The sequence below is a fragment of the Carassius auratus genome, unplaced genomic scaffold, assembly GCF_003368295.1.
Source record: "Carassius auratus strain Wakin unplaced genomic scaffold, ASM336829v1 scaf_tig00014634, whole genome shotgun sequence".
In the NCBI taxonomy this organism is placed as follows: domain Eukaryota; kingdom Metazoa; phylum Chordata; class Actinopteri; order Cypriniformes; family Cyprinidae; genus Carassius; species Carassius auratus.
The window spans coordinates 1-27,379 of NW_020524514.1; the positions used below are offsets into that span (position 1 = coordinate 1).

Sequence of the window (27,379 nt, forward strand, 5' to 3'; positions counted from 1 at the left end):
TATTATGTTATATCTGAAAGTATTTAGCTGATGTCAAAATATAATCTCATAGTTTTGTTTTCACAGCACCACCTGCTTTCAATTAGTTTGAACTGTGCAAGAGCTAAAGAAATGCTGTTATGCACAAAAAACAATTATAGGTTACACATGAGTATACAGTATCTAATTTAAATATTACATTACAATAACTCAAGACAGCTAAATGGGAAAAATGCTTCCTAAAGGAAAACAATTGAATTATTTAGTGGCAATTTATTTTTCCAGCATAACATGTTACAGGGAAACTTTTCCTGCCTGCTTTCCATCTGAGTCATACTTAACCTTTAAAGACGGATTCACTGTTAGTCTGAGCTCTTGTAAATAAATAAAACATTGCAAGTATGGCATTTATGTCTATCCTCATTCACTGGGGCAAACTGTTTGCAAAATACGGATTAAAACAATGCATTATAAACAGAAGCATCTTTAACTTGGCAATGCATCTCTGGTTTAGCTTGAAACTGTCTGTTCGCTGTGTAAAGAAGCAAAAAAGCATATTAACTGCGTCTGCACTGTATCCTTGTCTACGGTTCTGGTGGCACTCACCTTGTGTGATCTTGATGTTTTTGTTGAAGGCAGAGCCCACACTGGGAAGCCGGTGATCAGTAGGGCTAAACAAGTTCCCAACAGAGCATGTTTAGTGCAAGAGAGGAGACTGAGGTCTGTGAATGTTTGTGAGCATGTGTGCTGCAGGACAGTGTGAAGTTTTGGGGAGAGTAGAGGGTGTGTGAGGCGAGCCTCTCTCAGCTCCTGCCCTTTTCTGGACTCTTCCTACTTGATCAAGTCCAAACACTGACAAGACTGTGTAAGAAAGGGAGAAAGAGAGAACCCAAGAGCCTAAAACTGATATTTTTTTTTTGTGTGTCATTATCTAATGCTCCCTGGGCGGACAATTTACTACATATAATATCTTTGATAATTTGGGGTCAGTAAGATTTTTTTTATAAATGAAGGATGCATTGAATAAATCAAAGTAACAACTAAGACATTTATACTGTTATAAAAATGTCTGTTTCAGATAAATGCTGGAACTTTCTATAGCTTCAAATCAGTATGAATGATTTCTGAATGATCATGTGACACTGAAGACTGGAGCAAATGCTGCCGATGTCATCACAGAATTCATTCATTCACTTGTCATCACAGGAATTAATTACATTTAAAAAATATATGAATATAACATTAAGGTTTTTTTTTTTTACAAACGAATGCAAGTCGTCGTGATCACAAATGTTTTTTTGAGTTTTGTTTTCTTGTGAAAACATAAGAAATCAAACCAACCCTTTTCATTTCACAAAAAAAAGTATGGCCAAGCACCTTATCTATTTTACTATTCAAAAAGACTGCATCAGATTTAATTGAATTTAATCATTGAATTTATCAAAATGGAACTTATATTATATTAATTAAAAGCAATAACAGTTTTATTAGTGAGTAGTATTAAGTCAGTATTATGTTTGTTATAATATATATAACTCTTGCAATTTTTACTTTTACGCTGCAGAACATCAAACACAAATGACCTGTGATTCCTCATTAACCTTTAACTTGTGAAACTCAATCCTCAAACACACAGTATGGCCACAACCTGGAATTAGTAATATAAATGCTTCAGAAATACCAACATGTTTGCCAATAGTATAAAGCAAGAAAATAACTAACAGTTAAATGGTTTAACTTCAAATCTGAAAACATTTATTCTTGTAATCATTTGTTGGAAATATAATGACGTCCAGCTTGTCTGAAACACCCACTTCACACTACTTGCTTAGTTCCATTAGTCTCCCCTGACACCGTCTTGCATTTGATAGCGCGTCTGCTTTATCTCTTTTGCCTACAGAGCCCATGCTATTAAAGGCCCAGGATTCCTCTTATCTTTGTGAGGGCTGCCGCCTATAACAGCTAAGGGCAGGAGCGTGGCGATATGACTCATTCTTATACTGAAGAAGGACTCCATTTAAGATTTTTAGATGAGATTGCTGCTAAATATGGTCTGTAAATGAGTCGTTCTGTATGTCCTGTTGCTGCATCCTGCCAGGTGTAGACAAATGATATCTACCATGCAGTACAATACAGGAAGGAAAGGCTTTAATTAACATTTTAAACTTTTATTATCATTTACATGTAGGACTATATCACTGTATAGTAGCCATGTACACTTTGTATCAAAGTTTGGTTGTCAGTTCACTTTGAAGTCCGGTTCTGTACACACCCAGTTCAAGTTACAACTGAACTGAATTCTGTAAACCCAAAGAAAAAGCCCAAAGATGCTTAAAAATAAGCAGACATGACAACACTTTGAGAGCGTGCTCTGAGGAGCAGCTTTTCGATCATTAATAACAGTGGCTTAGTTAAAATCGCCAAACATAAGTCTTTGATTGCTGTAATTTTACTTTGGTCAAAAATAGCAGTCTTCAGTTCGGGTTGTAACTTCAAAACAATAATTTAGGGGATTCACTCCCATATCTAAATGCGATTGTCCCTCTTGAAACTTTACAGTGTGTACGTGGCCACAAGGCTGGCATTAGGGTTCTTCAAAACCATCTTTACAGAGCCACATGCCTAAGTTCATTGCCTGGATCACTGAGTTTTCGCCCAAGCCAACAATGAGAGAGTAGTTCAGACATTTCCAGTGCATCATTGGGCGTGCACATGACCGGTTTGAGGAAGATGAACTGAGACGTGTGAGCTAGCTAAAAATATATTTCTTGGGTCTGGTATTGATTTTGAGTCAGTTCAAAGCCAGCTGATGTGCAGACATGAGATGAAACATAGCACCCCTGTTTTATTGGTAGAATTCCCAAAGATATGTTCTTGTACGTTGTACATTTTACATGGAAAAGGGGTGATTCATTCCAGAAAAATGTCTTTGGTTACCTTTACTTACATTTTCCAACATTGCTTGTAATCCCTCAGGTGTAGTGCAGATGGTGGTGCACATTAGATAAGCAACAGCTGTGACAATCGGCACTTCCTGTAGCATGACATTCGAACAGCTGCACATAATGTTAATTATGGCTGCTTTTTGCTGACCTCCATTGAGCAGTTTCCGTGAAATTATGCTTTCTGCCGCTCTTAGGGTTTATTTTTTTAACAAAACACAAAAATGTGGCCAATAATGGTTTGCAGTACATTTATATAGTCTTAATTAACAGTCTTAGTCAACTCAAAGGGTGCAGTAACACACTGTGAGCCATGTACTCTTACGTTACCTGCTGTCATCTCTGTGTACAGCTTCAGTGTTTCATGTGCACATTGTTGCTTAGCAACTTCAGTTCCATGCATTGAGGTGGACAAGTGTGCCACAAAAAGCATGATATCACAGCAGGGCTCTGTGAAAGTGAATAGGCCATTTTCAGTAGACCATCTCTTTCTAATTGCTGGAAAAACTGCAATGGTTTGAGTATTACTGGATATTAACAGGATATATTACTGCAAGACATGACAGAGATATAGGAGGAAAAAATGGGCTGATGAATTCTGCTTTAGCTCCTTACTACCATCTCGTGGTATGATTATGCAATGTGGGTGTGGTGAATGGATATACGCAAATAACAGTTTGTCCTCAACCAATAGCCTCAAACTCTATATCAAACATATTTGCTTCTCATTAATGTGTTAACATTATGTAATAATTGTCGCAAGACAAACTTTGATGTTGGCTTGAGAAAAATCTGAAACACAGTAAGTTATCATCACACATAAACATACAACAGCATTTACAATTACATACAATAACAATACTAAAGATGATAATGGAAGTATCATAAAAAAAATACACATGATTACCAATACAGTTTGCATTTAGTCATTTCTTTAATTTATATTTAAATGTAAAAAAAAAAAAAATCCTTAATTCAGTTTGTAGAGTATTCCAATAGTTAATGGCTCTGACTGAAAAAATGTTGTACGCATAACTGTCCAGCAGTCTCCTCTAGTAATGCTCTAGTAACTTTTCCATTATTAACCTTCTGCTTTATAAATTGGCATAATGGAGGAGGTGCATTTAAAATCTTAAATCAAGCAAGCATCAACCAAATATTATAGTTAATAAAGACAGTTATTAATATAGTTAATATAGTATTAGTTAGTTAAAGTTATTATAATTGTAATCAATAAATATCAACAAATTCTTAAACTAAAATGTATTGATGTGAGAAATAAATGATTTCTGAAATGAATGAAGTCCATGCTCAAAACAAGAAAAAATAAATAAACTTAATTCAAGTTTATCTTGCTTACCCCAAATGTTTTTCTTGTTGATATTGATCAATCAGAAAACAAGACTTAATATCAATTGTTTTCTCGTTTACATGTGTCTTGATTTAAGAAGTTTTATTTGTTTAATTTTTTTTTTTTTTTTTTTTTTTGCAGTCCAGAGACGATCTGTAGAAATTGTGTTCTGAGATTACTACCAATAACAATGTACCAGATATAAAACCAAACGTGCCTCGCTGAATCTAATGAGTGAAAGGGAAACTTGAACGAGATGTTTTTCAGTTAAACAGCACTGAAATGCTGCCTTCGTGGCTTTCTTTTCTCTATGTTTGAAGCTCTTCTTCGTTTTTCTCCATTTCAAACACATCCTGTAGTCACTAGGAAACCACGTTTCTATTCTGCACAAGTGAAGTTTAAGTGAAATTTCACATTCAAATTTTTACTTTTTCCTGCTTAACCTACACTTGCCAAACAGGTGAACGAACAACCTTTAGAGTTATTTTTAGTAAGTCCATGTTTCTGCCATTTTGCGTGAAGGCACCATGGGAAATGTATTTGCTTCGGCCTTTGCACTCACAACAATAGAGCTGCAGTTATTTCTATCCACCGGCAGATGGAGAAGCCTCCGTGTGCACCGCGGTGAAGGGAAGAGCAGAGAAATAGATGGGAGGGTCAGGCCGCTGCCTTTCAGTTTCAAACACAGTGCATTTCAAACCTGTGCATGGACATACACTGAACGGTGAAAGTAGTGTTTGTTTGCGGACTCTTCCCGTGTTAGACGGGTCATGCTGTCTTCGCGAAGGTAATGAGCCGCAAAGCCCTCGGGTCTCGGCTGAGCAGCGCCCAAAAACTGCAGCGAAACTGGAATGACTGGCAGCCCAGGTCAGTAGCGCACCACGCCGCCGAACACTCGCACTACAGACCGAGGCTTCAGCTAGGCCTTGCTCTCCTGGGCCTCTTTTTCTCCACGTGAGGAGTAATTCCTGAGCATTCATCTCACATCACGTCGCACGATAATGAGGTTGAGCTCTAGTCTTTGGGAATAGTTAAACCGACAAGTGTCAAGCGCTCATGATTGTATTTGTCAGGCTGGTTAGCAAGATGTTAGCATGAGCTAACTCACAAACAATCGGCGAACACTGGCGATATTAAAGTTAACATGTTTGCGTTTGTTCGCTAGCTTTGGTCTGTAGACTGAGTAAAAGCATGAGTGTAACGGCATGGATTTGTGTGTTTTGACAAACGCGCGGATGTGTCGTGGCGTTCATTTGTGGTTTGTGAGGGGAAACGCGTGTGGTCTAACACGTTTAGCCACAAGCTGCATAGCATGGGTAGTTTTCAACATTTGCGATTAAGTTAGTAAGTTAGTCGATTTACGCTTTATGTAGATTGGAGACATACGGGTTAATATCCGTCTCATACTGATTTAATGCTTTTTGAACTCCTCCTGTAAAGCTCATATCATTTTCGACGCTCATGTCACTTTGCTAACCCGCTCCATTATTTTCGTTGTGCGGCTTGACTGAGAGGCGGATTCCCAATTTCAAGCTTTATGATCTTATTTGTAATTTTAAACCGCTTTAATTTGGACGTTTTCATAGTTTAAACAGATGAAGCTTGGACTGAATGTCAAAGGCAGGCGAGTGTGTCTGTGTTAGTCTGGAAAGCATATGAATTGGCAGCGAGAACTTTGAACTTCGAGAGCGAGAGCTGCATGGTTAATTCTTTTGAGTTAAATCTAGTCTCATAATCCAATTGTCGATGTCCATTCAGTACCTTTGAAACAAATACTTTTTTTTTTTACTATTTATTTAGGATGAAACTTCACAGTTTTGAGATGAGTTGCATTATTTGAAACCATGTTGAGAAATGAAACCTCTTGTCCATAAGTCCCGGGTGCAGATGCAGTTTTAATGAATATGCAGGGAAGATTAATCAATTGTGCTGATTTTGTATCTTTGTCGATTTAATGGTTCAAATTTTCAGTACTAATACTTTATGCCATTTTATAAAAGGTCTGTTTATTTAATGTTCGGGAGGTGATGTAAATTATCAACTTTACATTTCTGTGAACTGTTAGAGTTCAAAATGTAGTTTAATTAGGATTATTAAAGTTATAGTTCACTCAAAAAAATAAAATTTATGTCATGTCATTAAGTTCACATGTTCCAATTAAACAAGAAACAAATGTTTAAAAAAAAACTTGCAAAATCGCCTTCTATTGTGGCAAGCCTAGAAAGAGGTTAACATTCAACCTGTTTTTTTTTTCATCAGTAATTTGTGATTGAATTTTGTGAACAGGAGTTCCTCTTTTGCTATGTTATAAACCGGGCTTCGGGTGATTTCAACTTGTTGTAACATTTTTCAAGAAAACATAACTGTCAGTTTTGCTTACATAGGCCTACATCTACAGAACCTTTTTAAGTTTTAAGACTAAAACAAAAGACAGATTCATTGTTTTTCTCAATTAAAAAAAAACACAAAAACAATAAAACGGTAAGATACAATGTCAAACTAGCATACAAAATGTTTATTTAAAAAATAAAAAATATTAAGGCATGGCATATACCACATGCTGAACTTTATACCAACTAATCAATTGTGGATAATGGTGTTCCTTTTAGCTTTTTTGCCGGGTTTTCCAGTAGTGGGCGGGACTAATGAGCAAACAGCAATCTCATTAACTGGCGCTCTGCTATAGAGCATCACAGCCGGTGCCGAAAGTAAAAATTCAATACGATTTCTGCATTGACATTTGGGGTATAAGCCATAAAAACGTAACCATACATGGTAGACTTAAAACCAGCTACGGCTGTGCTAAGTGATAGTATATGCTTATATAAACGCCAAAGGTTCATGGGGAACTAACCTTGTTTTGAGAGAAATGCCTTTTATTCACGATGTCTTGGATAAGTACTTCATTACCCACAATCCTGAACAATCCCACAGTGATGCATCTGATTGGTGGAACTCGTATAGCCGTCTGGTTAAATCCCGCGATGGTCCGTGAAGACTGAAGATCATTAATAAAAATAAATAAATAAAATAAAAACTGGTTGTGTTTTTGCACGGTAGACTTATCAGTGCAATCATGATCTCCTTGGCTGCCATGGTGGCTTTTTTCAGGGAGGAAAACAAAAGGGTTCAAAGAGGTGAAAACCACTTCAGATAAGGTCATGTAAGGGTAGTTGAGTGAAGCATTTCCGAGGGTCAGCTTGTGGGTTTTGTAAGGGCCAGCATGAGGGACAAGACCTACAAAGTTTTGGTGAGTTTTGCAGGGAGGTTGGTAACGTTAGTTCGCATTATCATCCACTTTAGCTAGGCTACTGTAGCCTTTTTATAATTTTTAAAAGCATTTTATAATGCCACTGTCAAAACAATATTTAGCCTAGGCATACCTTTTTGTGCATTTACTGAACATTTGTGTAATGGTCAACTGAGCGGTGATTGCAGTCAGGTACAAAGCACTGCACCATTGCTGACGTTATCGTTAACCGCTTTCACGCACACAATATATAAAATACACGATATATATAAAGATCAATACACAATACCTATATAAAACACTATTTATTTACACAATACTGAAAGAATTGCTATAACTGGACATTCACTATATAAAATAAAATTCACTGGAGGAAAAAGTTTGCGTGGGCGTCAACAGATTTGGAAGTCGCTCAAAAGGCTCGTTCGTGGTTGTGGCTTCAGTCGAATTCAGTGAGGCACCGTGGTTTATCGGATGAGTAGTTCCTTCGCTCGGAAATGAAAATATGTACACAGTCTTGTACCTTTGACTTTTTTTGGATTTTCTCTTAATTTTTTCACTCTAAATGATATGTTGTATGCTTATGAGTTCAGCCGTAGCTGGTTATCCTCACACATGCTCTAAAACTCTTTAGATACGGATTCATCCGAAAGTCTATGGGAGAAATGAATGGGAAATTTACTTCCGGCGCCAAAGCTCTCTCGGGCTGTGGGCAGGACTGCGATGCTCTATTATCATCCCTGTTTCGATTTCAACAAATCAATTCAAGCGACCACACACAACCTGATTAATATTCATGAATCCTGCAGCTCATTGTTCCTTAACGCATTTTATATGGTTCTTATTAGTAGAATCCGTGTCATTATTATCTTATCAGTATTTTTGTAAATTTTTCCACAATTCTTTTATACAGAAACACTGAATGACCAAAAAAGCAGCACCACCAGTCTGAAGTTTAGTTAAAATGACTAGTATGCATTCACACATGGTTATCAAGTTTTAATTGACTGACTGATGTTAAGAGTATACTTTCATACATTTAAAAAAATACCTTTTTAAAAACATTTATTATAGTCTGGCGAGTAAACTAAAAAATGTACTAGCCAATGGCGATTCAATTAACATTTTTTTTATAAAACATTTTAAATTTGACATTTATGTGATAGTTTTGATAGTTTTTTCTGTATTTTTTATCAAATAAATATAGCCTTGCTGGGCAGAAGAGACTTCTTTCAAAAACCTTACAAAATCTTACCGATAGTGCCTTTTGAAAGTGTTTGTAAACTAATTGAGGTGTTTGGTGTTTTATGCATATGATGTCATCAGAGTTAACACCAACCCACTTTGGTCCAGTTGAACAATAAGTGGTCAGCTCTGGTCAAGCTTTAGCATGCTGACATCAACGGAGGCTGACCACTGAAGGTATATTGAATGTTTTTCAGAGGCGAAAGTCTGTCAGCCAGCCAGGACGGTGTGAAGAGCAGTGTCTCTAGAGAGCGTGGTTCAGAAGTTCTTTTCGACATTCTGCCCTCTGAACAGCCTGGCACCCCACCACTGCACAATGAAGCCTTCTCTGCCACAGATGTACACGAAGAAGGAGGTGTGTGCTTCATCTGGCCCTTTGTTTAACCTGGCTTTAATCAGCTGGATTATGTCTGCCAGTTATTATTACTATTTCCACCTGCATTATGTGTCATTCTGCTGAGGATTTGTTGATTATTTGATTCCTCTTCTGTGTGTCACACTGGTTAAGGTTTCGGTTTCTAAAAATAGAAAGAGAAAGTAATGTCAGAAAGTTTTTTTTTTTTTTTTTGGGAATGTCCCAGAGGTTCCTTGTGCGAATAAATTAACATTGTTTTTTTTTAAATGAGTGTAATATATTTGTTCCATTGTTTGTTTGCTTTATTTTTAATAGAGAAAATTTTTATAAAATAAATAGTTAGACCTAGATTATACCATATACATTTTGCCCTGCTTATGAAAATAGAACCTACCTTAGTGACACAATGTTCTAACATTTGATTTATGCTTTTAATGTCTCGTGTGGTGTTTTTTTTCCAGGAATTTCAGATTCTAAATGTTATTCCTTTACTGACAGTATTCCTGCTTTCTAGGTGGATATGACGCTGATGGAGGCCTCTCTGAAAATACTTATGGTTGGAAGTCGCTGGGGCAAGAGTTGAGAATCAATGATGTGACTACTGATATAACCACTTTTCAGCATGGAAACCGTGCTTTAGCTGCAAAGGACATGAGGAAATCACAGGGTACATTCACCTTTCAGTGCTCATACATTGTTTGTTTGGGATGAATTGCCTTGGATCTTAGGTGGGTCTGTTAAATTCATTTATTTACTAGCATCACTTTCTCTTTTATGTCCCAGACCGACCGTTGGCTCACTCTGAGGAGTCTCGTCTGGCCAATCTTCTGCGGAGAGCGTCACGGGAAGATGACCGGGAACGCAGACTGGCCACTATGAAACAAATGAGGGAGTTCATTGTGCACTCTGAAAATAAAGTGGTACGGTCTGACATGCTCAGGTGGATTTTTGTGTGTATAGAATCAAACTGTTTTTAATCTGTATTGTTTGCATTCATACATTACAGGTCCTAGTGAAACAGTTGGATTCCATTTTGAGCACCCTGAATGACATTTTAAATGAGAGGTATGACTGCACAGCCTATTTTTAACACAGTGGGGGGGGGGGTATCAGGATTCACTCCACTGAGGGTGTATTTAGCACTTCATTGTTCAAGAAGTATTATGAACACCTTACTGAGTCCAAGTCATAAACAATTTAACCAGCCATTATTACATTTCGCCATATCTGAACATTTTTTTGCCCACTAGTATGGGATTTTTAATTTATATAATTATCAGGTTGGAGTTTACTTTAGGGTGCATAGTGGCTGCAAAGTGAGCGTTCACAAGCACACTTCTGAAACCTTAATGGATGCACATGAGAGGGCTATTGTAAGTTTACAAGACCACAAGTTCACATGAAGTGTGCCATTAGGGTAAGGGCCATTAATATCCTGGGTTATTTTGGCCATGATAATTGTGCAGTGAAAATCTGGCCAAATTTCAACTCAAATTTATATGTAATATCTATTTATTTAAATGTGTATATATAAAAGCAGGGTAGTGTACAGTCAACGGGTAATTATTGCATAATAAATCCATGCAGTACCTGATGACACGTTTCTGTTTGGCCTTACAGTAGTAAGCTCCTGCAGGAGCTCAGGCAGGAGGCCGCGAGCTGCCTGGGATTGCTCTGTGCCTCCCTCAGTTATGAAGCAGAGCGGATCTTCAAGTGGATGTTCCTCAAGTTCAGTGGGTCCACAAAGGACGAGGTGAAGCTTCTGTACCTGGTGGCAGTGCACAAGGCACTTGAAACGGCAGGGGAGAAGAAGGCTTTTTCATCTGTAATGCAGGTATTTATACTGCTTCATTGCTAAATCTTGGATTACCCTTCTGTATAATCTTTTTCTGGGGCTGAAATGTTTTACCCCTTTGTCATTCAGTTGGTGATGAGCAGCCTTCAGTCTATCTTGGAGAACTTGGACACACCAGAGCTGTTGTGCCAAAGTGTAAAATGCATTTTACTGTTGGCCCGGTGTTATCCACACATATTCAGCACCAACTTCAGAGTAAGCAGCACTAGCAGTCTTAAATGTACAATTTTTTAAAGGAAAGAACTTGTAAATGAACTCCTGCTTTTGTTTTTTCAGGACACAGTGGATATACTAGTAGGTTGGCATATAGACCACACACAGAAACAGTCTCTAACTCAACAAGTGTCTGGTACGATTTGTTTTATATTGAGTATCATTTCCCTTTCTGGGGAAATTACCCGTCTGACCTGTCTCTGTTTATATCTTTCTAGGCTGGTTACAGAGTCTGGAGCAGTTTTGGGTCGCAGATTTGACCTTTTCAACCACATTATTGGGTCAGTTTTTGGAAGATATGGAGGCGTATGCTGAGGTAACATGAATTGTTTTAATTTGGTGTCTGATAGGCCATTTATTAGGAGATTCCTGAGGTGCTAATGTTCTTTACTTCACAGGATTTGAGTCATGGTGTATCTGGGGAATCAGGAGATGAGGACATTCCCCCTCCCACGGTCTCCCTGCCAAAACTGGCAGCCCTGTTGAGAGTTTTTAGCACAGTTGTGCACAGCATCGGAGAACGCTTTAACCCTATCAGAGGTCCTCCGATCACAGAAGCATACGTCACTGATGTTAGTATCCAACACGCATGGCCTCTGCTTCAGATATCAGTGTTACTGCAAGACAAAAAGAGAAACTGCTGTCATTTATAGATCAACAGACACTTTACACAAGTCTTTTACCGATCTGATGTAAATCGTTTGCATTTCCTGGCTCACAGGTTCTGAACCGTGTTTTAGCCTGTGTCACCACAGCTAAGCAGGTGTTCTTCTCGGAGGCAGTGCTGACAGCGGGAAATGAGTGTGTGTGTGTCCTGCTGGTGAGCACGGATTTGGGCAACCAGCTGATTGATGCTGTAATCTCTTACGGCCTGGACCAGCTGGACAGCTGCCAGAGCTGCGGACCAGAGTACAGCATGTCCGTCCTCACCCTGCTTACGCTGGTAGGACTTGACTTGATTAATCCAATAACGACAGACTGGAGTAGAGACTTGCGTAAATAAATGTAGTACACTCTTTGGCCTGGTCACTATTGTTTTTGTCTTTACAATACTTTTTCACACGCTTGGTCTTTTTAAATTAGTTTTTATGTGTGTGTGGTTGTAGATTGTTGACCAGATAAACACCAGCATCCCGGCTGCTTTTGTGGAGAAGTTGCTGGCCCCAAATTCCCAACTCTTGGAGCTGCGTTTCCACAGAGAAAGAGAAGTACGATCAGTAACCTCAATTGTTATCAATTCAGCAGACAAAACAGATATGGGTTAAGGCTTTTTTTATTTGTGTCCCAGGTGATGGCAGCTGCACATGGAGTGTATCATGCTGTGCTGAGCCTAAAGAACATCCCTACCCTGGAGGCAGCTTATAAACTGGTCTTGGGCGAGATGGGCTGTGTGCTGAACAGTTTGCTCAGCCCTCTGGGTTTGCCTGCTGCCTGTCCTAACATACAACACCCTGCCTTCAGCCAGCTGCAGTTCAGCCCGGAGAGAGCAGAGTTTATCCTTCTCTTCGACCTCAGTGCTCTCACCACCATTGGCAACACCAAGAACTCCCTCATCGGGGTCAGCATTAATTCATACTTGGCTCTGTGAAAGCATTTTTTGCAGTCATACAAGAAAATGTGTGGAAGGGAGTAATAAAACACATTTTTCCTGTGTTACAGATGTGGGCTTTGTCCCCTACTGTGTTTGCCCTGCTCAGTCAGAATCTGGTTGTAGTTCACTCTGACTTGGCAGTTCATCACCCTGCCGTCCAGTATGCAGTGCTCTACACTCTCTATTCCCACTGCACCAGGTAACAATGCAACATCAACTTTACTTACCTGGATCATGCTTCTTGAAAAATGTTCAGGATTTCCAGTCATAGTGTTTTCCAGGTCGCAGTATTATTATTATTATTATATCATATTGATTATATATATTATGTTATATACACTGTTGATTAAACGTTAAAATTATATTCCATTTAAAAAAAAAATGTATGTACTTTTGAAGTTTGTTCATCTTAAATGGTTTCCACAAATATATATATATATATATATATATATATATATATATATATATATATATATATATATATATATATATATAGACACACACAAGTCATAAAATTTGACAATGATAATAAGAAATGTTTCTTGACCACCGAATCATATTAGAATAATTTCTGAAGGAATATGTGAAAATGTAAATTTACATTATATTAGAATATATAAGATTGTAATAGAAAAATAAAAGGCTTCTAAAATTGTAGTACCATTTCACAATATTTCTGTTTTACTGTCTGATTAATAAGTGCATTTGTCTGAATGAAAAATATATTAAATTAAAACCACAAATCTATTGGCCGAACACAGTGTGAGAAATGCAGAACTACACTGACGTGTTTGACAAGTGGCAGTGTGTTTTCATGAATGATGCAGTGCTATATGGTTTTATCATTCTATTTCTTGCGGTGTACATAAAACTGTCAAAGAAACACGGTCATTTACTCGATTTGAGCCTCTCGCTGCAGGTGTGATAACTGATAAACCGCTGCCGATCTCTCTTTATTTCTCCCAAGACATGATCACTTCATCTCAAGCAGCCTGAGCTCTTCGTCTCCATCTCTTTTCGACGGGGCTGTCATCAGCACAGTTACCACGGCAACCAAAAGGCACTTCAGCACGCTCCTTAATTTGCTGGGTATGCTGCTCAGCAAGGATCATCTCAACCCCGAGGCGAGGTACAGAGCTCACACTGCCTGTCTCTGTCTATAATGAGGCCTGTTGTGATGTATTAATCTGAACCACTCGCTCTTTCAGCTGCTGTGATCACTTAAACGGTGACAGGTGTAATCGCACCTTTCTTTTTAATTCCTTACTTGTATGCATATCTGCTTAGTATTTAATTTTTATGAAATTAGTGAATCTACAGTGGGTTCCAAACATGCTAAACAGAAGTGTTTTCAATATTCAAATGTAGTGCCATAATAGTTTAAAATAAAAGTTGAATTTAGATTCTTTACATGAACTGGAATATTTATCCACATAAATCTCATTTAGCCTATTTCTAGTGTTTATGTTGGAATTAGATTAGATCTGATTTCTATCGGGTCTCAGCCTGCACTGTTAATAATTCCTTTTAATATTTATTTTGTCTTTAACTTTTTTAGGCGGCTGTTACTCACCTGGTCATTAGAGGTGTGTCTGATGATGAAGAAATCTGAAACCTACTCCCCTCTGTTCTCACTCCCATCCTTCCTCAAATTCTGCAAAGGCTTACTGGCAAATTGTGAGTTAATCTCTGTTGTTATTTCTGGATTTTTAGTTCAGAAAGGTGAAGCAATGCTATAAAGATCAACAAATAATGGGTTTGGATAATAAACTGGTGACCAAGTGCACAGACGTTTTAACGTGTCTGTTTTCTTCAATGTAGCCTTGAATGAAGACCCCACCGTATGTCTGCAGGCATGTAACAGTCTTCAGGTTGTGTCATCTTCCTTGACCAGCGAGCTCCTCCAGAGGTAATCACACATCCTCTGCTTGTTAGACGCTGTCTTCCTGCAGGAACATTCATTAGTGCTGCAACTCTTGGGGGCGGAGGTAAAAACATCTAGTTTGATCAGCACTGATTCGTTGTTCTTTCTCTGTGCAGGTGCGTGGACGTGTGCAGAGTTCAGCTGGTCCACTCAGCAGTCCGAGTCCGGCAGGCCTTTGGGAAATTGCTGAGATCTGTTCCCATGCACGTTGCATTGAGGTTTGCAAGACTCTCGTTTTCACCCGTCTTGAATTCACACAATAGTTTTTCCTCCAGCTGTAGGTGATGTGATGGTAATTGTCACGGCTTGTATCCTAGCAGTGCCCGCGGTCACTCTGAGATTAAGGAGATTTCTCTGGCCATCCGCCGACACATGAGCAAAGTGCCTAGCAACACATTCCACCCACAGGACTTCTCTGACCTCATTGGGTTTATTCTATATGGAACTGTCCACCGTGGCGGGTGAGTTGCTTCATTTCTTTATTCTCACCTTGGTCGAGAACACATTGGACATATTTGTTCATTTGAATATATATGTCCTGTAGAAGATCCACAGCTGAAATGAGAGCAGTTTGCAGGGGTGCTGTGAGTCATTATCTTTGGGGTTATTTATTAGATATTCATTGTTTCGTACGCAGTAAGGAGCCCTGGTTGGAGCGGCTGTACCACAGCTGTCAGCGGCTGGAGAAGAAAGACTCCGCCATGGTCCCCCGTGCGCTGCTGAAGACCGAGGCGGTGCTGTGGCAGTGGGCGGTTTGGGAAGCCGCTCAGTTCACTGTTCTCTCTAAACTCCGGACCCCTCTGGGACGAGCCCAGGATACTTTTCAGACCATAGAGGGTTAGTGAGTTATCCATTTAGGAATGTGACTTCCAATATTTCTTAAAGGAATAGTTTGCCTAATTTAAGTTTTGAAACTATTCACTCACCTCATGTCGTTCAAAATTTGTATGACTTTATTTTGTCATTCTAGATACTTGTGAATTAGGGATGTCAATGATTAATCTGATCGATTAATTGTCGATAGGAGATGCAATCGATTAAAGCCATCGATAGTTGGTTAACCTATTTAATGTTGGGCTGTGTGCAGCTAATGCGCAAAACACGTGCGAGCGGCTGTGAGTAATGTAAATGCATCATTCATTCATAATGTACAAATTAAGCTTTTAAAGTGATTTAAACTTTAAAAGTACATTAAAATAGAAACAACACAAAGTTCTTCAACATGGAAAGCAATAGAAATGTAGTAACTAAGTAATTCACCAGATACTTATTTCGTATCGTGGCCAGGGCTGCGGGACACAGGACAGATAGTCTATTAATTCCTACAACTTGTTAATTCGTTCCTACGACTTATTAATTTGTGGCAACTGTCATGGTTTCATTATTTTTTTTCCCCTTACCCGTAATTTAACTGAATTGAGGGAATAAATTAATTTAAAACAAGTGTTTTTTAAATTCTTAATTCATTACAAAATGGGATGCTTTAAGGAATTGATGAAAAATGGGATGCTTTAAAGAAAATGCACAGCCTTTGTAAGTAATATGCCTAAAATTAAAAATAACCATTTGTTTTCATTAAAAAAAAAGTCACTAGCATCATGTAAATGATTGAAAATTGACATCCCTAATGTGAATACATTTTGAAGATTGCTGGGCTACATTTCCCAAAAGCATTGTTAGCCAGACGGGTTGCAAGCCTTGTTAAATTCTCATGGTAATGATGGGATTTGTGACCCTAGTTGCTTTTGGGAAATACACCTAGGTCTCTCTATTCCATGCAATTACATTTAATTTAATGAATAATCTTCTAAAAGGACCTTAATTTAAAATTATTGAAAATAATCAAAGCTGGAACACAGGTTAACAGGTTATGAGTGCACAGCACATATATACAGGTGCATCTAAAAAAAAAATTGAATGTCATGGAAAAGTTCTTTATTTTTGTTTTGTTTTTAATTCAAAAAGCAAACTTTCTTATATTCTAGATTCATTGCACACAAACTGAAATATTTCAAGAGTTTTTGTTGTTGTTGTTCTTGTTTTTTAATTCTGATGATTATGAATTGAAAAATTCAGTATCAGTAAATTTTTCATGTTTTCTCAGATCAATCAAAAAACACACTTTTTCTTTCCAGTCAATGTTCTATGAATATATTTTGATACAGCACTCTGTGAACAGCCAGCCCTTTTAGCAATGACCTTCTGTGGCTTACCCTCCTTGTGGAGGCTGTTGATGATTGTTTTCTGGACAACCGTCAAGTCAGTAGCCTTTCCCATAATTGTGGTTGCATGTTGTAAACTAGCCCAAGAGGCACTCAGTATTTATACTCAAAATTAATCAAACTAATCAAGCTCAAAATGAAATATTCAAATTTTTTGAGATACTGAATTTTTTATTTTCCTAAGATGTAAGTCGTAACCATCAGAATTCAAACCAGAAACCTCTTGAAATATTTCAGTTTGTGTGAAGGGAATCTAGAATATAAGAAAGCTTGCTTTTTTTTAAATTAAATTACAAAAAATAAAGACATTTTTGAAGAATTTCTTGAGATGCACCTAAATGTGGTTTGCCACCGTTCACTATTTGTTTACAATACAGTTATTCCTGTGATTGCAAACCTGAATTTTCACTGGACACGGCAGTCTTCAGTGTCACATCATGCATCAGAAATCTCTCTAATATGCTGATTTAGTGCTCAAGAAACATTTATAAATGTTTTTATCACATTTTTTTCAATGAATTCTTTGCTGAATAAAGATTTATAAGAATAAAAATTATTTGAAAGACATTTTCAACATTATAAATGTCTTCAGTGTCACTTTTAATTAATTGAATGCATCTGTGCTGAATAGAAGGATTCATTTTACAACTTAGTAATCCCAAACTTTTGAAAGGGGTTGTGTGTCATGTGATTATGAATCAATATTTTAACCCTGTGCTGGCGTAGGTATGATCCGCAGCCTGGCGGCTCACAGTCTGAACACAGAGCAGGAGTTGAGTCAGTGGAGTGGAGGAGAGAGTGATGAGGGTCACCACACCAATCAGCTCCGCCTGGCTCTGCTTCTGCAGTTCCTGGAAAACCTGGAGAAACTCATGTACAATGCGTATGAAGGCTGTGCTAGCGCTCTCACCGCACCACCAAAGGTCTGTCCTCTCTATATACACAACTAGCCTTCATGTTATCACTATGAAATGCTAGCTTTATCCTTCCAAGGACTTTTAATGGGGTTTCCATTGACATTCCATGTTTTCATCTTCAGCATTATTTTTTTAATTCGTCTTTGTTCCTTTATTCAGGGCATCAGAACATTTTTCTACACAAACAGACAGACGTGCCAGGACTGGCTAACCAGAATTCGTTTGGCCCTGATGAGGGTGGGCCTTCTCTCAGGTCAGCCAGCAGTCACAGTCCGTCATGGCTTTGACCTGCTCACCGAGATCAAGAACAGTAATGCACAGGTAAGACTTCAAGCAGTGTTGTTCAAAAGAGGCTCCAACAAACATGGAAAATAGGCATTAAGCAAAAAATCCAATGTTTAGTTTAATTCTAAATGTTCCATTGACACAAATTTTTTTGCAATACATTTTAAATTTCACACACCAATGATGACTGAAATAGGTTGAAGGCTTGGAACCATAACTCTATTATCTTCCCACCATTGCTTCTTTTTGAGATGTCAGTTATTGTAAGGCACTAGCTCTGCACTATTAGGACTTTAATATCCGAAAACCTTATTTCATTGTGTTTGCTCTGTGCTTTGCCCTGTAGGGGCCAGAAGTGGAGGTGCCAATCACCATGTTAGTGGAGGCGTTGTGTGAGCTGAGATGTCCTGAAGCCATACAAGGTCTGGCAGCCTGGAGTCTGGCCAACAGTGGCAAGAGCCTGGGCTGGCTAGGATCAGTGGCACTGCAGGCCGAGGGAAAGTAAGTGTTCCCTGTTCTGAGAATAATTAACCTACTTTACACCATGCAAATTTGTCTAGTCACTCAGCTCTCATAAAATGTTGCATTGTTCCCAAGGTTTGAGAAGGCAGCGTTAGAGTACCAAGAGCAGCTGTGTGCCATCACCGGGATAGACTGCTCCATTAAAGGCTTTGATCGCTCCCTGTTAAAACTCACTGGCTCCAACACCTCCAGCCCAAAACACACCAGCAGTGGTGAGTATTTTGCCGTAAATGTCTCACATAAATAAAATAAAAAACATTATAAGCCTGAATAGGGGTGAGGTAAAAAAATTTTTTAAAAAATTAATATGCCATTTTGGTTCAGATTGAACCGCTGTGCATCTCAGTGATGAGCAACAGACAGTGATGTTTCATTACTCAATGAATTAGGTTTTAAATGAATTGTATGAGTGAATGGTTCCGTTAATCATTCATAAAGACAATAGTGTCTTGCTTTGTTTCAGAATTTTTGAACAAATGAATGAAGAGGACATACCACCACCTATTAGCAGTTCTAGTTTCATATATCGTGTGTTGATTAGTTTCATTGTTGTCATTTTGTATTTCCATATTAGTTTTATTTTTAAAACGTTACTCTCATAGTAGTGTTTAAGAAAACTGCAGTGTAGATGCGCTGTTCACTTCTGAGCTGCATTATTAAGGCTGTAAATAAACACTTTAGATGCAGCTTTCGTCCACCTCTGCAGTGCAAAGATGCTTTTTGTTGATACAGATTCAGTTTGGCTGGTATAGCTCTATAGTGTCTCAATACTGAGACTGAATTTGTGTAAATGTAAGAATGGACCAAAAAAAAGTGAGTTTCCAGAGGATCCCCATGCCTAGCCTTTAATGATATCAGAGCTTCTTGTCCTCTGATCTTTTTTTTTTTTTTTTTACAGGAGATGGAAGGAAAACGGTGTTGTTGAAGTCCAGCGAGTGTTCTCCAGAAGTGCTCAACTTCCTGGCTAATAAGGCCTGTGAGTGTTATGTGTCCCTGAGCGACTGGGAGTCTGTGCAGGAGTGGCAGGCCAGCATGATGAACCTCAAAAAGAACAGCAGCAGTTCCAGTGTCAACCTCAAGACAGACTTTAACTACATCAGGTGTGTAGTAGCAGAACTGTTGACTCTGACTGTAGGAAGGTGAGGAGTTCATGGAGATAATTGTGTTTTAATCTGTCTGTCCTCCAGAGCTCTGAGTAGGTTTGAGGAGGGGGGTTTCGCAGAATGTCGTGCTCAGCTGGAGTTGCTCCCTGGGGAGGATCATGGCCTTCTGAACTCTACAACTAAGGACAAGATTGGTATGATTATATCCACAGTCATGGAAAACAAAAAGTAGTAGGGTTTCTTTTTCTTCTTGTCAGGCCTGGAAAAGACATGGTAATACAGGAGCAGCAGCATTTTTCACCTATTAATGCTCAGCTCAAATTTTTTTGTAGAAATTGGTTTTTGTAAAGATTATCTTTAAAAATCCTTTAATGATTTGTTTTATATTGGTCAGAACATGTGGAATCCATTTCTGTGAACAGCCATTTGGTGTGGTTTGTATTAATGTTTGTTTGTTTGTGTTTACAGACCTGAAGAGGCTTCTTCCTGCTGTGTTGAGCCCAGACCCCTCAGAGCTCCAGAAGGCCATTGAGGTACAGCTCCTCAGAAGCGCTGTGGGAGCCATCACTGCAGCCAATCACGAACAGGACCAGAAGGTTCTCGCATCGTCCGAGTGAGTAAATAGTCTGAACACAGTAGATTTTTTCAAAAAGTTGTGTATGTACTGATGGTGAGTCTACATTTGGGTTTTCGTCTTCAGCACCCTGGTGAAGTACCTGAAACAGACGGGCCGCATCTCTCTGGGTCCCCTGCGTCTCTCCACTCTGATGCTGTCTGACTCCTTGCCCACCCTCAGCACCCTGCAGCTGCACTGTGCCAACGCTCTAGAGAACTCTCTCTGCAACCAGCACCCAGAGGTTTGAGCCACCACATCAAACCTGTGAGCATGCAAATACATTGTCGTGTGTCTTTACCTTTTTAAGAAATCCCTGTTTTTTGTTTTCCTCCCAATAGGACTGCTTAATTCCGCTCTTCAGTGAAGCTTTGACCACCTGCAAGCAGCAGGATGTCCAGCCATGGCTGCATGCTCTCCGATACACCACTTTCCAGCGACAGCTCTTCCAGAAACTCAAAGGTAAGGTCTCCTTCTCTTCTGTGTTATTATAGCTAATGAATGTGATGTGGCGTCTCTGTTGACTCTGCATTGATTCATCCAGGATCGTCTGCTCCAGTGGACTCTCACCTGATGGAGCTTTGTCTGACTGCGGTGAAATTTGCTCGTAAGCAAGGAAATATCGCCTTGGCCACGCGTCTGCTGAGTCTGTGCAACAAGCCATCAGTGAGTGACTCCGAAGGTCAGGACCTGGTGCAAAGCTTCAGGCAGCTGTCACTAGAGGGCACTGTTGGGGAGAAGTGGGGACCAGAGCTGGAGATCGAGAAGGCTAAAGTTCTGTTTGCTGCTGGCAAGTGCTTCTAAGCTGTTTCAGTCTGATTTGGGCCAGTTCACTTGGTCTTGGTGTTTTTTGACAGTGTGAATGTCTAAGCACTTCTCTGTCTTTTAGGTCAGTCTGGATCTGCTATGGAAATGCTGAGCTCCTGTGCGCTGTCGTACTGTCACTCTGGAAAGTGTGAGCGTGCAGCCTGTCGCTCTGTGCTTACTCTGTGCAAATGGCTTTTGGCCGACTGGAAAGATCTGACTCCTCAACTTAAAATGGTGGTGAAAAGGAACTCTGGTTCTACCAACCTCTCAGCTCTCTCCAAAAACATCTCTGGCCTGTTGGAGCTGCCGCTGGAAGATCAGGGAATGCCACGTATTACAACAGAGACTACAGGTAAGCTTAATGCCAGTGCATTAAACCATGCTATGTATGTCATGAATGGTTGAGGACTAATATGATGATCACATTGCATTGTACAGTGCAGTGTGTATTAGTGTTTGATTAATATTGTCTTTGTTTTTTAGTAATTATCTTGGGGATTTGTTTGTTCTGTTTTCAGTCAGTGTTGGTGTTGGGGAGCCAGACTTCGTCCTTGGCCAGTTGTACCAGCTCTCAACTACTCAAGCTCCTGAAGTGGCCAAATCATGGGCTGCTCTGGCCAGCTGGGCGTACAGATGGGGCAGGAAGGTTGTGGACAATGCCAGGTATTTTTCTCTCTAAAGTTGCTAATGTTAGTTTAAAAAAAAAGTGATATGCTCATACTGATGTTTGGTGTTTATTCTTTCTGTTGATAGTCAAGGAGAAGGGGTTCCGTTGCTGCTTGGAGAGAAGAAAGAAATCGAGGACTTGCTCCCAGCAGGCACTAGTGATGAGGACAAAGAGACCATTTTCGGCATTTTGGGTCAGGCCATGTGTCGCCCAGCTGGAATTCAGGTTATGGAGTTCACAGTTTGTAAATGAGCCGGAATCAGTGTTTTTCATACTGTGGCACACTACACATTATGGAAATGTAATACTAGAAAAGTCATTTTATTCAAATATACTGTAGTTTAAGAGTTTGGGGTTGGAGCTTTTTTCTTTTCTTCCATTGGTGTTTTTGAAGGAGACCTTTTATGGCCAAAATGTTAGTTTTTGTATATAAAAAAAAAAACACAATCCTGTGAATGTTACTCCACTCAGTTTCCCATAATCCTTCAGAAATCATTCTAGTGGGTTGATTTGGTGCTCAAACATTTTATCAGTGTTGAAAACTGAGATCTATTTTACAAATGAAAATCTTTTGGAATGCTATGTTTTACTTCCATTTTTGATTGATTTAAACTGTGCATTTAAAATAAACATCTCAATTTCTTTAAAGATATTTTACCTTGTAGATTTGTGCCTGGATGTTAATGCTGATGTTCATTTATCTGCGATGGGGATGTGAATAGTTCTGGTTTTGTGCAGGATGAGGACATGGCCTTGCAGAATGAAGAGGATGAGGAGGACGACATGGTGGATGTGATCGTCCGACAGCTGTTGGGTGCCTGTCCGTGGCTGTCTGAGGTGCAGGACACTGTGACCGATGGGCTGATTGGGGTGTGGAGGAGAGTGGTTGACCGAATCTTCAGCCTGTACCGGGTCTCCTGCAGAGCATACTTCACCTTCCTCAAACTCAACGCTGGGCAGGTCAGAGGATTCCTCCTCTAATGTTAACACGGTGATACATTTCTAAAACTGAAATCGATCAAATATCTTTGTGTCTTGATTATCAGGTGCCCATAGATGAAGACGACCCCAAGCTGCTGCTGAACAACCAGTGCAGCAAACAGAGCAGCGATGATGTCATTGTCATGGCAACCCTCCGTCTGCTGCGTCTGCTTGTGAAGCATGCTGGGGAATTAAGAGAGGGTCTGGAGCACGGCCTGGCATCCACCCCCACTGCACCCTGGAGAGGTAAGAACTTGAACATGGATACAGTAATGAACTCTTTACATCATGTAGATAGTTATTTCTGTTCATGCAATATTAATATCTCTGTTTTCTCTCTAGGTATCATTCCTCAGTTATTCTCCAGACTAAATCACCCTGAGGCTTACATCCGCCAGAGCATCTGCAGCCTGCTGTGCAGAGTCGCCCAAGATTCACCCCACCTTATCCTCTACCCTGCCATTGTTGGATCCATCTCACTTGGTGGAGAGGCTCAGGCTGCAGGTACATGCTGTATTTCCAGACGGGGACATCCCGGCTACCTTAGACCATGTGTCCACCGAAGCATGGGCATAAACATTTTTAGTCAGATGAAAGAAAGGAAGAAAAAAATGTCGTTTTCATCTCTTCTAGGTAATAAGCTGCCGTCGTCCCTGCCAACCCTTCTTGGGAACATGCAGGGAGAGGCTCTCTGTGGAGGTGAGAGCGAGACGGGCAGCGGGCCGACTTCTCAGGAGAGCAGCCGCGGGGAAGACATGATGTATTCTAGCGAAGACCAAGCCATGATGCAGGACTGCTACAGCAAGATCGTAGACAAGCTCTCTTCTGCCAATCCCACCATGGTGCTACAGGTATTACAGAAAGGACTCTGCTGTTCTGTAAGTGTCTGTTTGTGTTAAAGGCCATTGTGTTTAAGAGTTGTTTTGTTGATCCTTGCGTGTGCAGGTGCAGTTGTTGGTGGGCGAGCTGAGGAGGGTCACTCTGCTCTGGGACGAGCTCTGGCTGGGGGTCTTGCAGCAGCAACACATGCACGTTCTGCGCAGGATTCAACAGCTGGAGGACGAGGTGAAAAGAGTTCAGAACAACAACACTCTGCGCAAGTAAGTCACGACCCTGGAAATCAATATAGGAGGAGAAACTTCATTAGTGAGTGACTCGTGCCTCTTGGAAAATCATTTAAATTCTCAATCTCTTGTGGTTTAGGGATGAGAAGGTGGCTATTATGAGAGAGAAGCACTCAGCTCTGATGAAGCCTGTGGTTTTTGCCCTGGATCACGTACGCAGCATCACGGCTGCTCCGGCGGAGACTCCTCACGAGGCGTGGTTTCAGGAGACGTACGGAGAGGCCATCCAAAATGCTCTAGAGAGACTGAGGAGCCCTCTTAATCCAGCCAATCCTGCCAGCAGCTGGGTGCCCTTCAAACAGGTCAGGACAGCTGTGTGCATAAGTGAACCGCTGATATACATGCTGTGCATTTTAGCTTTTGTAATCCTACCCCTTTCTGTCACAGATCATGCTGAGCTTGCAGCAAAGGGCACAAAAGCGGGCTAGTTACCTCCTGCAGCTAGATGAGATCAGCCCCCGCCTGACTGCCATGAGCAACACAGAGATGGCTCTGCCAGGGGAGGTGTCTGCTACAGACGCAGTCACGATCCAGAGCGTAGGCAATACCATCACCATCCTGCCCACTAAAACCAAACCCAAGAAGCTCTACTTCCTAGGCTCTGATGGCAGAAATTATCCTTACCTATTCAAAGGTATGAGTTTTAAACGTGTCTAAAAGCATCACCAAAAACTCGTTTCAAAGACTTTAGTTCTTCAAACACAAACATATTACTTGAGATTTGTCCCTCCTTTTTAAAGTCCATTCCCACTAAAACTATTAAAGGCACTGTAAAAGTAATCCATTTAAATTGAGCAGTTAATTATTTTTGTGTGAATTATTCTATTTAATACATGCTATGTAAACATTATCTTTGCGTTTTAGGACTGGAGGACTTGCATTTGGATGAGAGGATCATGCAGTTTTTGTCTATCGTCAACACCATGTTCACTAAAGTGAATCAGCAGGAGAGCCCAAGGTTTCACGCCCGTCATTATTCTGTCACCCCGCTGGGCACCAGATCAGGCCTCATCCAGTGGGTGGATGGAGCCACTCCTCTGTTCGGTCTGTATAAACGCTGGCAACAGCGTGAGGCTGTGCTCCAAGCGCAGAAGGTGAGAGGGAAAATTAGCATAGAATGCTTCAGAAATATTGTTTTACCTAACATGGATTTTTGTAAGGCCATTTGTTGCATAAAAACTCAGATCATTTTTAAAAGTAAAATATGCAAATAAAAAATCCCAGTTGTCACTTTCAGTTGATGTTAATAATGCAGACCTATTGACTGGCTTCCCTTTCGGTGAAGGAAGATTTAAAAATTCTGACCAAATCTTGTACCTTTTTTAAATGTAGGCACAGGACTCCTTCCAGCAACCTCCGAATCTTCCCATGGTTCCACGGCCCAGTGAGCTCTATTACAGTAAGATCAGTCCTGCCTTAAAGGCTGTCGGGCTCAGTTTGGATGTGTCGCGCCGTGACTGGCCATTGAGTGTCATGAGTGACGTTCTCCGAGAGCTGATGGAGGCTACACCTCCTAACCTCTTGGCAAAGGAGCTCTGGTGCTCCTGTACCACCCCCAGTGAGTGGTGGAGTGTGACTCAGGTCAGAGGAACCACTATTCACATGTGCTACCTATGTTCAGCGGAGTGTAAGAGCCTTACACTAGAATTAACCAATCTTGTGCGTCTCATTTAGTCTTATGCCAGATCCACCGCTGTAATGTCAATGGTGGGATACATCATTGGATTAGGAGATCGTCATCTCGACAATGTGCTGATAGATATGACGACTGGTGAGGTGGTACACATTGACTACAACGTCTGTTTTGAGAAGGGTGAGTGCTTGTTCACTCGAGAGTGACTCAAAACATACTTCACTTGGCATAGACATTTACATACCTCGTCATCCTAACAGGAAAAAGCCTGAGAGTACCAGAGAAGGTTCCTTTCCGTATGACACACAACATTGAGACCGCTTTGGGGGTCACTGGGGTGGAGGGCATCTTTAAACTGTCCTGTGAACAGGTAAGAATGAGATTCCTCATGAATGGGAATGATTCATTTTAATGTTTAATTTAGAGCATGCATATAAATTTGAACGGTGTCCTTTCCCCTTCAGGTCATCCAGATAATGCGCCGTGGTAGAGAGACCCTCTTGACTCTTTTGGAGGCGTTTGTCTATGACCCGCTGGTGGACTGGACAGCAGGTGGCGAGGTGGGCTTTGCGGGGGCTGTGTATGGAGGTGGTGGTCAGCAAGCAGAGAACAAGCAGAGCAAGAGAGAGATGGAGCGAGACATCACACGCAGCCTCTTCTCCTCCCGTGTGGCTGAGATTAAGGTGAGAATTTTAATAAATAATGAATTTCTTCAACACTCCTGCTGCATGACATTGGTTGGGTAAGCAGGTATTCAATCCTCAAACTGTTGCCCCTGGTTGAGCCATGTTGTATATCACATATTTAGGGGAACCAAACTACTGATTAATTAAGCTTGGATGCAACATCAAAAAAAGGATGTTTTGTTTTGTCTTGTCCGCTTTGTCTGCATGTATGAATTACACCCAATTAGAGCAATTTGAACTATATCTAAATCTCAACTGTCTGATTTATTTCAGTACAAAATAAAAAGGTGGATTTACAAGTGCACAGCTTTATCTGCATACATGCAGTATACTTACATGGAGTGATCATATAGCAGTTCACAACTGCTTTGGTACTTGTATTCGTCACGAAATGAAAATGGTATTATCGCCCAGCTCTAATATGCTAAATGCCGTAGTAAGGGATGAAGATGTTGACATATAATACCCATTAACATTGTTCTTTGTAAAGCTGCTGTGAAACAATATGTATTGTGAAAAGCGCTATACAATTTTTTTTTGTTTTGTGTATATTTAGGTGAACTGGTTCAAGAACCGTGATGAGATGACTGGAGTGCTGCCGCAGGTGGATGAGGCAGTGGATGAGTACCTAAACCTGCAGGAGCAGCTCACTCAAGTGGAGAAAGTGCAGGGCAAGCTGCTGGAGGAGATGGAGTTCCTGGAGGGAGCCGACACCAGAGCAGATCATCCCATCCACTCCCTGGAGCACAGGTCAGCAGACGAGACCATCAGGAAATCATGTTCAGCCGGTCACAATTATAGCTTGATCGTGTAATAGTGTAGATTTGATGGGACAAATTAGAAGTTCTTTCTCCCATCTCTTTCTAGATACTCGGAGCACACTCAGTTGCAGTCCAGACAGAGAACTGTACAGGATGCTATTCAGGGGAAGTTGTCGGATCTGGATCAGTGCATCTCTCAGTATCATGCTGCCTTCGCCAGTCTAGAGGCCACCCAGCTTGCCAGTCTCCTCCAGGAGATCAGTAGCCCTATTGATTTAGGTGCAGATCATTTTGTCTGTCTTTTACAGAATATTAACTGAAGTTTAATGAGAAGCAAAAGGAGCTCTTGCAAG

The 27,379-nt window shown here is 40.3% G+C and overlaps 1 pseudogene; it reads left to right on the plus strand.

Annotated features, from left to right (window-relative positions):
• Positions 1–4,876: 4,876 nt before the first annotated feature.
• The window catches only part of LOC113074432 (serine/threonine-protein kinase SMG1-like), a 33,252-nt pseudogene continuing 10,749 nt past the window's right edge, over positions 4,877–27,379 (plus strand).